The sequence below is a fragment of the Populus alba genome, chromosome 11 (assembly GCF_005239225.2).
Source record: "Populus alba chromosome 11, ASM523922v2, whole genome shotgun sequence".
Lineage (NCBI taxonomy): Eukaryota > Viridiplantae > Streptophyta > Magnoliopsida > Malpighiales > Salicaceae > Populus > Populus alba.
The window spans coordinates 21,185,858-21,203,559 of NC_133294.1; the positions used below are offsets into that span (position 1 = coordinate 21,185,858).

The 17,702-nt window shown below is 33.7% G+C and overlaps 1 pseudogene; it reads left to right on the plus strand.

Annotated features, from left to right (window-relative positions):
* The first annotated feature begins 7,017 nt into the window (after nucleotides 1-7,017).
* Nucleotides 7,018-9,856, plus strand: LOC118040705 ((-)-germacrene D synthase-like; annotated as a pseudogene).
* The last annotated feature ends 7,846 nt before the right edge of the window (nucleotides 9,857-17,702 follow it).

Here is a 17,702-nt window from a genome sequence, read left to right on the forward strand (position 1 = left end):
TCGGGTCTATCTCCTTTTGAAAAGTTATATGGGTATGTTCCTGATTATTTCCTCATTTAGAGTCTTTGGTTGTACTTGTTTCGTTCTTCGTCCTCATGTAGAACGAAGTAGTTATCCTCTCGATCCGCTATTTGTGTTTTTTCTAGGCTATGGTGAAGGTAAAAAAGGGTTATCGTTGTTTTGATCCAATAACTCAGAAACTTTATGTCTCGTCATGTTGTCTTCCTTGAGCATATACCTTTCTTTTCTATTCCATCCACTACTCATAACCTGACCAAATCTGATGTTATTAGTATAGATCCGTTTTCTGAGGATTCTGATATCTCTCCCCCATGTTCGATCAATTTGTACTCATAACTCTGCAGGTACTGGTACTTTTACTCTCTGGCACACCTGAAGCTCCATTCTCATCTACAGCCCCTCAAGCTCCATCTGAGATTGTGGATTCCACCTCCACGTCAGTCCATCCATATTCGTAAGTCTACAAAACTACCAGATTTTGCTTATTCTTGTTATTCTTCATCATTTACTTTCTTTTTAGCTTCTATTCATTGTCTCTTTGAGCCCTCTTCCTATAAAGAGGCAATTCTTGATCCGCTTTGGCAGCAAGCTATGGATGAGGAACTTTCTGCTTTGCATAAGACAGATACTTGGGATCTGGTTCCTCTACCTCCTGGTAAGAGTGTTGTTGGTTGTCGTTGGGTGTATAAGATCAAGACTAATTCTGATGGATTGAGCGATACAAAGCTAGGCTGGTTGCAAAAGGATACTCTCAATAGTATGGTATGGACTATGAGGAGACATTTGCCCCAGTTGCAAAAATGACTACTATTCGTACTCTTATTGCTGTAGCTTCGATTCGTCAATGGCATATTTCTCAGCTTGATGTTAAAAATGCCTTCTTGAATGGAGATCTTCAAGAAGAAGTTTATATGGCACCCCCTCCTGGTATTTCACATGACTCTGGATATGTTTGTAAGCTTAAGAAAGCATTATATGGTCTCAAACAAGCACCTTGTGCTTGGTTTGAGAAATTCTCTATTGTGATCTCGTCTCTTGGCTTTGTTTCTAGCAATCATGATTCTGCTCTTTTTATCAAGTGCACTGATGCAGGTCGTATCATTCTGTCTTTATATGTTGATGACATGATTATTACTGGTGATGATATTGATGGTATTTCAGTTTTGAAGATAGAGTTGGCTAAACGATTTGAAATGAAGGATTTGGGTCATCTTCGATATTTCCTGGGTATTGAGGTAGCATATTCACCTAGAGGTTACCTTCTTTCTCAGTCGAAATATGTTGCAGATATTCTTGAGCGGGCTAGACTTACAGATAACAAGACTGTTGATACTCCTATTGAGGTTAATGCAGGTTACTCTTCTTCTGATGGTTTACCTTTGATAGATCCTACTTTATACCGCACTATTGTTGGGAGTTTGGTATATCTCACCATTACTCGTCCAGATATTGCATATGTTGTTCATGTTGTTAGTCAGTTTGTTGCTTCTCCTACTACTGTTCACTGGGCAGCTGTTCTTTGTATTTTGTGATATCTTCAGGGTACAGTTTTTCAGAGTCTTTTACTCTCATCCACCTCTTCCTTGGAGTTGCGTGCATACTCTGATGCTGATCATGGTAGTGATCCCACAGATCGCAAGTCTGTTACCGGGTTTTGTATCTTTTTAGGTGATTCTCTTATTTCTTGGAAGAGCAAGAAACAATCTATTGTTTCTCAATCATCCACCGAAGCAGAATATCGTGCCATGGCATCTACCACCAAAGAGATTGTTTGGTTACATTGGTTACTTGCTGATATGGGAGTTTCCTTTTCTCATCCTACTTCTATGTATTGTGACAACCAGAGTTCTATTCAGATTGCTCACAACTCGGTTTTTCATGAGCGAACTAAGCACATTGAGATCGATTGTCATCTTACTCGTCATCATCTCAAGCATGGCACCATTACTTTGCCTTTTGTTTCTTCTTCCTTGCAGATTGCAGATTTCTTCACCAAGGCACATTCCATCTCTCGTTTTCGTTTTCTGGTTGGCAAACTCTCGATGCTTACAGCTGCCGCATCGTGAGTTTGAGGGGAGATGTTAAACAATATTTATGTAGTATTATTTATTAAGGGTAGAATAGTACTTTCAGTTTAACCTATATATACTTTATTTGTATTTAGGTTAAGACTAAGCATTCATAATATACAGATTATTCAGAATTATAGCCTCCCTTTTGTGTTTGATCTCAATAAGTTTAACAATCGGGACACTTATTTTAAAAGAAAAAATTGGAGTTTTAGAAAGTACATATAGCCGACTTCATCAATTTACTCCAGCAAATACTTAGAAATATCTCTAGGTGATGGTCCTTCCCACTTACCCCCACCTTTTTTTCATTCGTAATTCATTATTGCTTTATTTGTCGTATTTCTCCCTTAATTTGCAGCACTGAAATTCATCCAGACTATCTTTTGGCTATAAATATTCCTTTTCATTTCAGCTATGCTTAACAACGTATAAATATATCCACCATTCGTTCCAGTTTGCTAGTGTGTGATTGAGTTTGCAAGAAAAAGATTTATGTGGTACCTAGCTATCTTTTAATATTTCTTTGTCAAAATAGAGATGGCAAAAATTATCAGCTCCGATGTATACTTGACTTAGCACGGGTCCACATCTATGTAAGCATAATTGGTGTGATCAGTTTAAAATTGCCTTTTAAATATTAAATTATAGTCAATCTTTTATTATTAAATGAATTTAATATTAAAAAGTAATTTTAATTTACTTGATAGTAACCTTAGAAATAAAAATCTATTCTAAAACAATGGTTTAAAAATTTAAACAATTTAACTTAGCTTATTCCTTATTAATAAATTAAAATGATAATTGCAGCAATCAAATTAACTCATACTTAAGGATAATATGAGCATGAACAAAAATCAAATAAGATAATATATACTATCTCAAAACAATTCAATAAACATGAATAAAAATTTAATAGCATAATTTTAAACTAAAAATAAATAAATACTTGAATATGAAAGAATTACAATGATAATATTACTTCTCACTATTTAATAATAAAAAAATAGTATCTATTCCTCTTGAACTAAAACTAGAAATTAATTGTTCATGGAATCTGAAAATTCCAGCATTCAAGATAATTTCTCTCTAAATTCCAGCAGCAAACAAGAACCGCATCGTTCCAACAGCAAAAAGGAACCACATCGTCCAGTTGGTCTTCCCCTGTTTTTGTATCTTATTAGGTTGTTTTCATAATAGGATAAAGGCTAAAGATAAGGAGGTTAAATTAAGGTTGTACAAAACAATCCTTCTAATGCTCTTAGATTCCTTCTCAAGACAGAACTCCTTGTGCATAATTTTCCAGCAGGATCAATGTCAATTTCCACATTTTAAAAAGGCTTATACAATTGTTTGTTTGAGTTCTAACTTGATTACAGTTATGACTAATTTTCTTGATAGAAAATGGGTAAATTAACCACTAAAAATTAGTGATAGCTATATAAATACTCTTCTTCTTTTGTTTCAAAAAGTTGTGTATTTATTTTTCACATATAAACATCCTGAAACACAATTGTTGAATCATAGCAGGCCATCAAAATGTTTTTTTTTTTAAATCAAATTCAATGTTCTTGATGAAGATCCGACCAAATATTTTATTATCATGATAATCACTAATTACTAGGATGAATCAAATCTAAATTATTTTGAATATAGATCCTTGTGTTATTTTTATCTTTAAATGCATTTATAATAACATGAATGGGAAAATAGATCGCCTGCGTATGTGTGTGTGTCTATATATTAAACAATGTTCATAAATCTAAAATACTTTTTTATATTTGGATTAACTGATTAAACCAAATTTACCCATCAACACTTCTTTGTGTTGAGCAAGATCCTTCATAAAAAAAAAAAGTAAAAAGCACAAATAAATTCCTTACTTTATGTACATGTTCTAAAATGTATGTCTCTTGTAACAAAATTAGTTGGCTAAAATTCAAATCCAAAAAATGTTAGATCCCACATTGGAAGATTACAAACCTTTCATTTGGTTTATATAGTGAAACATTGAGAAAATAAAATTGGTCCCATAAAGTGTCATAACCCACTTTTAGGTTATTTTCCAAATTCACTTTTTTTCTTTCTATCAAAATCAATCGAAAAACATAATAAAAATAATAGCAAGAAGGCTAGTGTTTTGGAAAAAGCAAGAAAAAATTCAAGCACCAATTTTGGAGCCTAATTGTACCTCGTTTTATCCAAAACAAGAGAGACAAAGCAAATTTAAGGTCAAATTAAATTATTATTAGACGAATCTGCACAAAAATTAAGTCTAAAGACATAATTAGATTTTTAATAAGCCAATTTGATTTAATCATGGGCTAATTTAAAGTTTAATTATGTTTAAGAATTAATTTGGGTCCAATTAAAGGATTTAATTAGATGCAAGGGCTTAATTATACTTTAAATTGGTCAAATTAATTTTATTAGGGCCTTAATTGGTGAAAAATTAAGTTTAGAATCCCAATTTGGAATTAATTGAGCAGACTGGATTTCTAGGAGACCAAATTTAATTTTTATTAGGTCAATTGATTGAAATCGGGGGTGAAAGTGCGAGAAAATTTATGTTTTTGGGTTAATTTAGGGCTAAATTGAAGAAATTCGCAGCTAATGATCACTTTGCAAAAGGCAATGAACTCTAGGTACCCAATTGGCCGACTTTAGGGGTGAAATTAAAGAGATTTGAAAGTTTAATGGTCAATTAGGGGCTAAATTGAAGAAATTCGAGATCAAGTACCAAAATAGAAAAAGACACTGAAATCTAAGGCTTAAATTGAAGTTCATCAAGGGTATAATTGTACAAAATTAAAAGTTTGAAGTCAATCAAGGGTGTAATTAATAATAAATCACAAATCAAAGGACTAAAATGAAATTGGCCAAACAACGCCATTATGGTGTTGACTATTCATCTTCTCTAGAGAGGCTGCTCGTGTGACACTCTTTGTAAGGTATTTTATGCTTCATTTCTCCACCAAATTGGACAAAAACATACGCCAAAATGATCACCTGACTTCTAACTACACTCTAGTGTGGTTAGTTATGGTTAATTGACACCGCCTCAAAGTGACCAGCTCTTTTCCTACATCAAAACTTACAACATATAATGCCTACTTAGAACCAATAGTTTGAATCCTTCTAGGTCAAACCAAAGGCCAAGATTTGGCATTAGTGAAGACTTGATATCCCTTTTTCACACCCTATAAATAAATATGGATTTCATGTCCTAAGAAAAGAGAAATAAAAGGCCAAATTCAGTAAAACAAAAATCAGCCTTTTCCTAGTATTTTTTTGTTGACAATATCTTATTAAGACGACCCTCTACTGCCTTAGCATCAAACCCATGCGTTTTCTAACTCTACTGCTCAAGATAGGGCGTTAGATGATGGATCTCCTAAAAAGGTGATTTACATAGTAGAACTTACGAGGGATTCTTGATTTTTGTGGATGTCCATCAAAATTATTTGACATTACTGATTTTATACTCCCTCGTAATTCTGATTTGAATCACCCTGAGAAGTTGTGAGTTGGAAGGATTACTGATTATTAGTTGATTTTTGCAACGAATATTTTGTCTTGTCTGCTAAAAAACACATTAATGATCTTGTTTCCCTTCCCGAATTCAACATGGAAAAAAGCATCCTCCTTGCATATCTAGTCATCACGAATCTGTTGGCCTAGGAACATGATAAAGCTAGCAAACTTCAATGATTGATTGATATCCCTTTGGATTTTGGGATACTGGAAAATCTGTGGTGCAAAACTAAACTAAGGCATTTTCTCACAAACAGATATTTATCATCGACGCATTTTCTCTGCTGAAGTTGATGAGAATTACCAAGGGCAACTGGTAGGCAGGTAACAAACAGCAATCACATAGGGAACTTGTAAGAATAGCACAGTTATCAGTGCCCGTGCCAACAGAAGAACATTCAAATACTCCATCAGTTGGTAAAGACTAAAAGAACACCATGCCCGTAATTAACTTCAATTAAGGATTAATTTGTATAAATCCAAAACCAAAGACTAAAATGAAAAGGCGTTGAATTTCAAAGTTGATTTTGAGTTTGGCAAGGGTAAAATCGCATGAAATTAAAAGTTTGAAGTTAATTAGAGATGTAATTAAAAGAAATAAAAAGACAAAGGATTAAATTGAATTTTAGTCAAATCCCTAATTAAAACCCCAAGGATGTCAAAATTGCGCCATTTTATTTAAATAAAATAGCGTGTTTTGACTAAGATGATTTGTTTTGGTACAAAATAACGCTGTTTTGACTAACAAAAAAAAAAAAAAAGGATGCTAACAACTTGTGGTTTGACCACTGTTCATCATCTCCAATTTTTTATACCTGAAACGTTGTTCGATTGGTTACTTTTCAAGAGTATTTAATGGCTCATTCTTATTCTAAATCTTTTAAATTTTTTTTATTGGTACTAATTGGCTTTATTCTCTCTTAAAAAGGTTTTTTTTTTTTTTTTCCGTAAATGATTTTCAGATTTATTTTAGTAAACACATATATTACGTTTTTGTTACATAATGTTAATTTTTTCTTTGATATTGTAGCGAGTAGCAATGTCTACACTCTTTTTTATTTTGGCGTTGGACAAAAACTTTTTTGAGATTTAAATTCCGGAGGAAGTCAAGGAGTAAGCATATCTCTTAATTAACCCTAAATTATTTTCTAAGATTAAATCACATAAGGCAGTTGGCATTGGCATGTGGTAATTAATAATTCCAGCATCGAGCAGCACTTTTGATCATCTAATTTCGCTTCAATTGTCCGCTTGAATTTCTCTATAAATACCACAAGGTGGCAACGCCTGTACTCACAGCCTCCCCTTGAAAGCACGAAGCTTTAAGCCAATTGAGTTAATATACTTTTGTCTTGATACTGTATCTTACTAAGCCCTAGCTATCACCATAGAGATGTCTTCTCATGTTTCTGCTGCTCCAAACTCAATTCGAGATACCATACCAGATGTCACTCGACGCTCTGCAAATTTCCATCCGAGCATCTGGGGTGATTATTTTGTTTGCCACACTTTCAACTCCATGGTAAATGTAATTTACGTGCGTATATAATTCTCTATTAAATATGGTAGCCAATTTATTCTCCAACCTGGTAATACAACTCCTAAATTTGTCCATCGAACAACGAATACTAAGGCTAATTTTCTAATTGCTTGTCTTCTATCTATAGATTGCAGGGTTTATCTCTGTCAGTATGCATATCAACTCCCTTACAAATTAGTATTATGATACCTGTGCAATTTAATTTTCTTCGCAGTTTGATGATCATTTTGAGCAAGAATTTTATAGGCTGAAGGAGGAGGTGAAGGAAAATGCTATATGCTACTACCAGCAAGCTTTCGCAGCAAACTGAACTTTATCGATGTAATCCAACGTTTGGGAGTGTCTTACCTCTTTGAAAGTGATATTGATCAAATGCTGTGTGACTTGTACCATCAAGGTTGTGGTGACGACTATGTCCATGATCATGACCTTCAAATGGTTGCTCTTCGATTTCGATTACTTAGACAGCAAGGGCACTACGTTTCATGTGGTACATATCGCTTCTCCCTAGATAACTTCTAATTTTTCTCCTTTTTGTCCATTTAATCTCTTGAGAATCAAAATTTTCCATATTTTTTTCACAAATGAGGAACGAAATGATGAAAGTGATCATATGGTGCATATATATATATATATACACACACACAACACATAGATGTCTTCAAGAAGTTCAAGGATACTGAAGGGAACTTTAAGGTTTGCCTAGCTAATGATATTCAAGGAATGCTAAGCTTGTATGAAGCTACACACCTCAGGGTTTACGGAGAAGATATTCTAGAGGAAGCACATACCTTTGCTACGACTCATCTCAACTCAATAACGACAGCAGACATGTTGTGCCCTCCACTTTTGGTAAAGCTAAGACATGCCTTAGATCAACCCATCCACAAGGACCTACCATGGCTAGGAGCAAAGCGTTACATCTCTAGCTATGAGCAAGAAGCTTCACATAGTGAAGTTCTACTCAAATTTGCAAAGCTAAATTTCAACTTCCTCCAAAATATGCACCAAAAAGGAACTTGCAGATATCACAATGTAAGTTTTTTGAATGTTAGGTCTCTAATTAGTTATTATATAATAATTATAAATTTATTACATTGAATTTAATTAACTACAAGTATTTTAATTTTTAATTTTTATTTGTTTTTTGTCATTTAGGTGGTGGAAAAAGGTGGACCTTTCAAAGAAGCTACCATTTGCAAGAGACAGACTAGTAGAATGCTACTTCTGGATATTGGGAGTGTGCTTTGAGCCTCAATACTCTTTCGCTAGAAATAATTATGACTAAAGTAATTGCCATGACATCAGTGATGGATGATGTATATGATGTATATGGTACAATGGAAGAAACTTGTACTCTTCACAGATGCAATTGAGAGGTTTGGTTCACAAAACTAGCTAGAATACATGAAGTTATCAATTAATTAATTAATATACATGAAATCATACTAGTATACATAAAATTCTTTGATGGTATAATTCACAATAGGATATGAAATCCATTAATTAATTATAATTACTGATATCTTTCAGGTGGGATATCAGCAACATCGATCATCTCCCAGAATAATATGAAGTATTTTTACAACCAACTCTTAGATGTTTACAAAGAAATTGAGACGGGGTTGGCCGAGCAAGGAAGATCATACAGGGTTGACTATGCAAAGGAAGCAGTACGTATACTGTGAAGTCAAATCTTAACTAGTTTAAAACTTATTGGAAAAAACTTATTATAAATTAATTCACTGGAAAAAAACTTTGAATTTTAGAAGCAATCAGAAATTGTTTGCATAATTAATCAATAGCAAAGTTCCTCTTCTTCTTCCTTTCCACCTCATGTTTGACATTTCAATCAATGGAAATTGTCTTAAAGGCATTGAAAAATATATATATACATAATAAAACTTTTTATAGTCTATTTTATCATAGTAGTATTCTTCTTGTATGTTTCAGATGAAGAAACAAGTTCAAGCCTATTTTGTTGAAGCAAGATGGCTCCATGAAAATTACATGCCAACAATGGATGAGTACATGCGCATCTCATTGATTTCCTCTGGCTATCCCTTGCTCACATGCATATCTTTTGTTGGAATGGGCGATATTGTAACAAAAGATGCCTTTGAATGGCTAAGCAAGGACCCTAAGATTGTTAAAGCTGCGTCCGTCATAGCCAGGCTCATGGATGACATTGTATCCCACAAGGTATGTGTTTTGTGATTTCTTTCTAATATATTGGATCGATCTCCGACTAATTAATTTCTATTGAATCCAACTCCTTGCAGTTTGAACAAGAGAGAGGTCATGTTGCCTCAGCAATAGAGTGCTACATGAACCAGCATGAAGTTGCAGAGGAACAAGCATCTGATGAGCTACGCAGGCAAGTTGTGGAAGCATGGAAAGACATCAACGAAGAGTTGTTAATCATCCCTAAAGACCATGTCCCGATACCCCTCCTCACTCGAGTTCTCAACCTTGCCCGGGTGATGGATGTCATGTACAAAGATGGAGATGGGTACACAAATGCCAATGGAAAAGTGAGAAATTACATTACTTCATTGCTCATTGAGCCAGTGCAGCTAGCTACTTCGAGCTTATTAGTTTAATAGATAACACTGTTAAAGTGTAATTTATAATTTGAAGCGTCTTTAATTATTTGCTTTAATGAGTCAAAGTTTCTTTTATTTTCTCTGGACCTAGGAAGTTTATGTCCTCCTAGTTTTTATTAAATTAGTCTCTGTTATATAGAGACCTTCTCTATCCAGTATTGGATGTTCATAACAAAAATAATAAAAACATTTATGGTATTGAGTTGTAGCTCTACCAAATATTTCACACAAAAATCTTCTTCAACCATGTTTCCGCAATCTGTTTCCAACATATTTGGTATCAGAACCAAGGTTGTCAAAAACGCTTTTTTGACACGACACGGAACATACAATATAAACTCGACTCGTAAACTCGAATCGTAAAATCATAAAATCGGAAGTAAAAATTTTTAATTAAAAATCGTAAAATCGCAAGTAAAATATTTTAACTAAAAATCATAAAATCGCAAAATAAACATGTTGCCACTTGTAGTTTTTTTAGAAGCCATGTATCCTACAATTCAAGAATCATTTGTATAAGCCAACACAAAGAACATAATATTTAGCATGCAGTTAAGGCCTGGAATTGATGAGATGATTCTGTTCCCTGCAGCGAAAATCTTAGCCTAAGGGGCATTAATCAATAGAGATCTGTGTATAGGCAGCTCGAGGTGTGGCTTTGGTTTTGTTAGGCCTCATGAGCTCTGTGTTTAGCTTAGTTTCATCGTATGCACCAAAACGAAGCAAGCATTACCAAATTTACTCGTCCACAAGGTTTGGCCTTTGGAATATTGACCATACTCAAGTTAAGTACTTAACAATCACCACGAACCTAGACCTTTGATATTTGTTAGCGTAGGCTTTCAAGCATCTTCTTCCTTGGAGTATATATATATACGTATACGCACACACAGACAATAATAGTTTTGTAGAGAAGGAAAACCATACAAAAAATGGGTGTATGAAATGATCAAGAGCTACAGGCTACAGCTTCACGCGTAGCAGAAAGCCAGTCACTCTCAATTCTCAAAGCATACGTGGGTAAAATACCTTTGCAAAATATAGCTACGCAAGAGTTCAAAACAACAACAATCAAACTTAATTTTATCATCAAATTCAAAACAACTTAGTTAACTAACCGGGACCATCTATAAAACCGAAAAAATTACACACTTCACTCACAGATTCACAGATTGCAGAATTACATAATCTGCAACACCGCAAGCAAGATCAAACCGAAAAAAATTCCCCGGACAGAAGCAAACCACTTAATTGTAGAATACCCAGAAGGGCCAGAACATAAACATGGATTCACAATTTCACAGCATACCCACCATTAGACAGAAAATAACAAAGCTTGGGATGGGATTGAGAATCAATGCTTACCTTCGTCTCGCCAAGAACAGAGAGGGGACGATTGGCGAAGTCTGGGTCCTCTAGGACTCTAGACTCTGGAGTCAAGGAGAGTATGAGTCTGTGAGACAAGGAGTCAGGTTTATCGAAGATCCAACTACACTCTCCTTAGCCAGTAGGCAGAAGAGCAACAACAAGCAGCGGCAGCATACTACGAGTCGTCTCTCTCAGGTGACTCAAAAAACAACAAACTAACAATAAAGCAAGAGAGAAGCTTCGGGGATTGGGAGTCGGATCATAGATCAATAGCAAATCAACAGCAAGGAAACAGTAATCGAATTGGTTTGTATCCATCCTCTGCAGCGATCGGGTTACAAAGGCAATCGAGCGGGAGTAGTTTCGGAGAGAGTTCGTTATCGGGAGAGTATTACCCGCCGACGACTCTGTCAACGGGCGGAGGAAATGAGATTGATCAGGCGTATGGGTATGAGGATGGGAGTCTGGGGACCGTGGGGTGACCTTGAGACAGGGACGAACCGACGAAGTCACCTGATGTCAGGAGGGTGGTCGCCTGGTCGGGGACTTGGGTGGGAACCGACGAAGTCACCTGAGTTGAAATTTGTTTCATTGCTAAATGCTAATTTCCATTTAGTTACCCGTGACTGTGAGCCCATGCATGACATTTCATTTAACTCGTGAAAACGTAACGGTTTTAACGTTTTTTGCGAGTTGACCCGATTTTTTACGAGTTTGACCCGGTTTTATGCGATTTTAATGGTTTTCGAGTTTTGCTTCCGTTTCTACACGTTTTGCTGGTTTTAACTCGTAAAATCGTATAATTTTACGAGTTAAAACGCATTTTTAACAACCAGAGCTAATTTCTTTAAATGGCTTCTTCATCAAGTATCTCTATTTTCTTCTATAAAGCAACTTGGATTCCTATCTTAGATGGAGATCATACTAGAGTTCTTATACGGAGACTATCTTTATTTCACAAGATTTATGGACATTATTTGATGAGGGATATGAAGAACCAACCCGAACAGGATCTGTTGCATCCAGGACTAAACAAAATGCAAAAGAATATAAGCAGAATGTGCAAAGAAATGCAACAACCTTAAGAATAATTCAGCAGGGAGTAAGCAAATCAATTTATCCCAGAATTTTCTCCATTAAGAAGGCAAGAGAAGAATGGGAGATTTTGAAAAATGAATTTCAGGGTTATTAGCAAGCTATCTCCATACAACTGCAGAATCTATTGAGAGAATTTGAAAATCTTACAATGACGGATAGTGAGTTTGTTAAAGATTTCTTTTCAAGAACCATTGAAATCATCAATCAGTTAAAAAGTTAGGGTGACAATGTTTCTGATAAAAGAGTTACAGAGAAGATTCTCAAAAGTTTACCATAAAACTTTTAGTATATAATTACTGTTATTGAAGGGGAAAAAAAGATTTGTCAAGGCTTACGATTCATGAATTGATGGGATTCCTTGAAGCACATGAACAAAGAATAAACCAGTATAGCAAGCAATCATTAGAGTAGGCATTTCAAATAATTGATGGGATCCCTTGAAGCACATGAACAAAGAGTAAACCAGTATAGCAAGCAATCATTGGAGCACGCATTTCAAATCAAAGCAAATTTTTTTATAAGAAAACAACTAGATTTCATAAAGATCAGAGAGAAGGAAGATCATTTTTCAGAAAAGAAACACATGGAAGAGCAAGTGAAAGTCATAATTGCAGCAGAAGCAGATGTAAAAGTTAAGGAAGAGGAAGAACAAATTTTCAGCAAAGAGGGAGCACCAATTCTTATTGTACTATTGTACTATTTGTAAAAGAACTGGTAATGAAACTCGAGATTGTTTCTTTAAATGTACCAGATGCAAAAATTCCTCTTATTCTGACAAAAATTATTGGCGCAAGGAATAGGCAAATGGTAGTGGAGAGATCAATATAACAAACTTTTCAAAGAATGAAGATCAGTTGTTCTATTCCTACATGAATGTAGAACACAAAGTAGAAAAAGAATGGTATCTTGATAATGGTTGTAGTCATCATATCACTAGTGATTGTTCAAACTTTGAAACTCTTGATGAATCTTATTTTTCTCATGCTGAACTTGGTGATAGTAAGAAAGTGGAAATCAAAGGAAAAGGTGATGTTGCAATCCACTCCAATGAAGGTAATGAAAAACATATTCATGATATGTTTTACTCTTCTAGCATTGGTCAAAATCTTTTAAGTTTAGGACAAATGATGAGAAAAGGTTATAAGATGATTTTTAATAAAGAACAATGTGAGATTTATAATAAGAAAACAAATAAGAAAATAGTTGTTGTCAAAATGAGTTCTAATAATATTTTTCCTTTAAACATGAAATCACTTCATAATGCTATTATGAGAAGTGAACATGTTGATGAATCTCATCTTTGGCATTTAAAATATAGGCATCTGAATTATAATGGTTCGTAATTGTTAAAGCGTAAAAATATGGTTCTGAGTCTTTCTTCTATTTAAGACCAAGTTGGAATCTGTAAAGATTTTGTGTATGGAAAAATACATCATTTTCTATTTCCAAAGACAGCTTAGAGAGACAATGCACTTCTGGAATTAGTTCATGCAGATATTTATGGCCCCACTCGAACTCCATCTATGAGTAACAAGAGATATTTCTTACTCTTTGTTGATGATTATTCTAGAATGATATGGATTTATTTTCTTGATAAAAAATCAAAAGCATTCTCTATATTTTTGTAATTCAAAGCTCTTGTAGAAAAGCAAAATGGGTGCCAGAGGAAGATTCTAAAGACAGATCATAAAGAAGGGTTTATTTACAAACCTTTTCTTGATTATTGCAAAGAGAATGGTATTCATAGGCAACTTACCGTTAAACATACTCCTTAACAAAATGGAGTTACAAAAAGAAAGAATATAACTATTGAAGAAATAACAAGAAGCATGTTAAAAGGGAAAGGACTTCCTAATAAGTTTTGGCTGAAACTGTCAATACTACATCTTACATTCTTAATAGATCTCCAACAAAGGAAGTTTGAAATCAAACTCCATTTGAAGCATGGCATAAACGAAAACCTAATGTCAGTCATCTTAAAGTCTTTGGCATTATTGCTTATGCTTTTATTCCTTCTCAAAACAAAGACAAGTTTGATGAGAAGGGGGAGAAATTTATCTTCATTAGCTATAATGATAAATCAAAAGGCTTCCAACTCTTCAATGTAGAAAGGATAAGTTACTTCTCTCTAGAGATGTAATTTTTTATGAATCTGCAACTTGGAAATGGAAAGATATAGTCAATCTAGAATCAACAACATTGGAGTTACTTGAAGCTCCAAAGCAGCCTGATGTTTCCAATTCTTCTTCTTAAAATGGAACTGGTTCAATTTCTCATAATGAAGGAAGCTCATCAAGTTCTAATGAAAAATTAGACACAAAATCTTCTCCAAGGAGATATCGACCATTAGCTGACATTTACAATTCTTGTCATGTTATTTTCTTTTCAAGTGAACCTCAGAATTTTAAAGAAGGAATATGAAAGGAAAAATGGAGGAAAGCTATGAATGAGAAGATGATAAGTATTGAAAAGAATAAAATATAGATATTAGTTGATCTCCCAAAAGAAAAGAAGGCAGTAGGCTTAAAATGTATTTTCAAGATCAAATACAATGAGGATGGGAGTAATCAGAAGCATAATGCTAGAATTGTTATAAAAGGCTACTCACAGCAACCTGGAGTTGATTTTACAGAAACCTTTGCGCCTATTACAAGAATAGAAACTATCATAATAGTTCTTTTCTTGGTCACACAACTTCAATTACAGGTTTTTTAACTTGATGTTAAGTCAGCATTTTTTAATGGAGAATTGCTGGAAGAAGTTTATGTTGAGCAGCCTCCAAGATATGAATTAAAAGGAAAATAAGATAAAGTTTACAGACTTTATAAAGCTCTTTATGGATTAAAACATGCGTCAAGAGCATGGAACAACAAAATTGATCTTTATTTTCATCAAAATGGATTTGAAAGAAATCGCTCTGAACCATCACTCTATGTAAAGAAAAAAGGAGAAGACTTTCTAATGGTCTGTCTTTATGTTGATGATCTAATATATGCAGGAACAAGCAACGACATGGTTGTAGAATTCAAGGATGCTATGATTAAAGAATAGAAAATGTTAGATCTTGCATTGATGAGATATTTTATTAGCATTCAAGTGAAGCAATCTCCACAAGAAATTTTTATTTCACAAGAAAAATATGTTGTGTATCTTTTCAAAAAATTCAACATTTCATAATGTAAACCAATAGCATCCCCTATGGTAGCAAATGAGAAATTACAGCAAAATGATAATGATGCTAAGGTGGATTCAAAGATTTTTTGAAGTCGGGTTGAATATTTAATCCATCTCATAAATTCAAGATCTGATATACTATTTTCAGTATGTATTATTTTTAGATTTATGAGGATCCGAGCAGACTTTATTCATTTTACAGCAGCAAAAAATACCTCGCGATGGCTTCAATGAACAAAGGATCATGGAATCTTGTACAAGAAACAAGAAGATAACACTTTGATTGGATATTCAAACAATGATTGGAATAGAAGCTGTGATGATAGGAAGAGTACATCTGGTTATGTGTTTTGCCTAGGAACAAATATAATTTTATGGTGTTTAAAGAAGTAGAATTATATAGCTTTGTCTTCTGTACAGGCGAAATACATTGTTGCAAATAAAGTAGTATGTCAATCAGTATAGTTGAGAAGAAATCTTTTTAATTTGCAACAAAAAGTCCTTAATCCTATTATTATATTATATGATAATATGTCAGCAATTGCAATGATAAAGAATTCAGTTTTTCATGCAACATCAAAACATAGAGTTAAGGTATTATTTTATCATAGACATGGTTAGTAAGAAAAAGATAAGATTGGACTTTATCAATACAAATGATTAAGCTGCTGATGTTCTCACAAAAGTCATTCCAGTTGAAAAGTTTCAACAATTCAAGGAGTTTCTAAAGATTATAAATTAAGAGGGAGTGTTAGAGTGCAATATATAATTTTCAGTGTCATTAATTGTTAGCTTTAATGAGTCAAAGTTCTTTTATTTTTTTCTAGGATATATGCTCGTAGTTTTCAAATTAGTCAAAAAGAGAACTTCTCTCTTCATAATTAAGAACAAAAATAATAAAAATGTCTATGTCAAGATTGAATTCCAGTTATCCTTGGATTGCAAAATTCAAAAAACTGTTGCGTCCAATAATCATGGACTCTTTATTTTTACCTCTGCTGCACAATCCTAGAAAAATATAAAACTCAAACCCTTTGAAATTCTAAAACCTCAGCGTTCACTTCCCTTTTCTTTGCTCGTCAAAAAGACTTCACTTCAAAACACCTGTCCTTCAAAGTGTACGATAGGTGAAGAAGAAAATTGTTCAAATCAAGTTTGTTGTAACCCAAAATGTTTGTTTAGTTTGACGAATTAACACTCTTTTATAACAGTCTTTTAAACTTCATCAAACCATGATATTATACTTGTGAGTTAGCCTGAGATCATTTCCTCTAATTTTTAAAAAATATATATTTGTTTTTTGAAACAAAACAAAAACATCATTGTAATTTTAAAAGAAAAAAATTATTGATATCAATCTCTGAGTTGGTTTTAATAATTAGAAGTAAAAACTTTATTTTTTTGACTTAAGAGAATAGAAACCCTAAACATAAAAAAAAGTCAAAAACCCTTTTGTCGCAAAGGCTCCACCGTGCTTGCCTCATTCCTTCAACTGTAAAACGAACCATAAGTACTCCAAGGTAGATTTGTTTGCCCGAATTCATAGCCAAAAAAATTCAATTCACTATACCTATAAGAAAAGATCATACCTATAAGGCTATAGCTTGTGCTATCTGATCTTCTATCTTCATCCTTTCATCTTTTTGTAGCGTTTGATGAGATCTCCCATCCTCCCAAGGCCATCCTGTCCAGAAACTCACCATAGCTCTTTGGATAATTTATTTTTATTATTATTATTATTAATATAAGTATTCCAGATTAATTTATAAGTACATGGATTAATTTTAGAAATCTCAAGTTAATAATTATATAAATATTTCAGTGACTTATTATATAAGCAATTACGGAACTCAAATATGAAATTAAAAAAAAAAAAACAAATTCCTTAATCTCTAGATCTTACCGCTCTTTTTGGATAACTAATTAGACAAATGATGGTAATTAATTCTTGCTTTATTTGTCGTATTTCTCCCTTTGATTTGCAGCATTGAAATTCATGGTTGCTGCATTGTTACGGAGCTGTGCTACGTACTAGAGATCGTATGGCCATCTCGATTTACTATCCTGTGGCTATAAATATTCCATGTCATTTCAATTCAATTCAGGTATGCATCAATGCGATTACGATGCCAGACATCTTTTTTAATGTGAAAAGTAATATGGAAACATGACTTGGGCCCACATCTATGCAAGCATAATTGGTGTGAGAGAACTCCGTGTTAAAAATTAAGACACAAGTTGTTAACCGGGTAAATTAACTATGGTAATATATATATATATATATATATATAT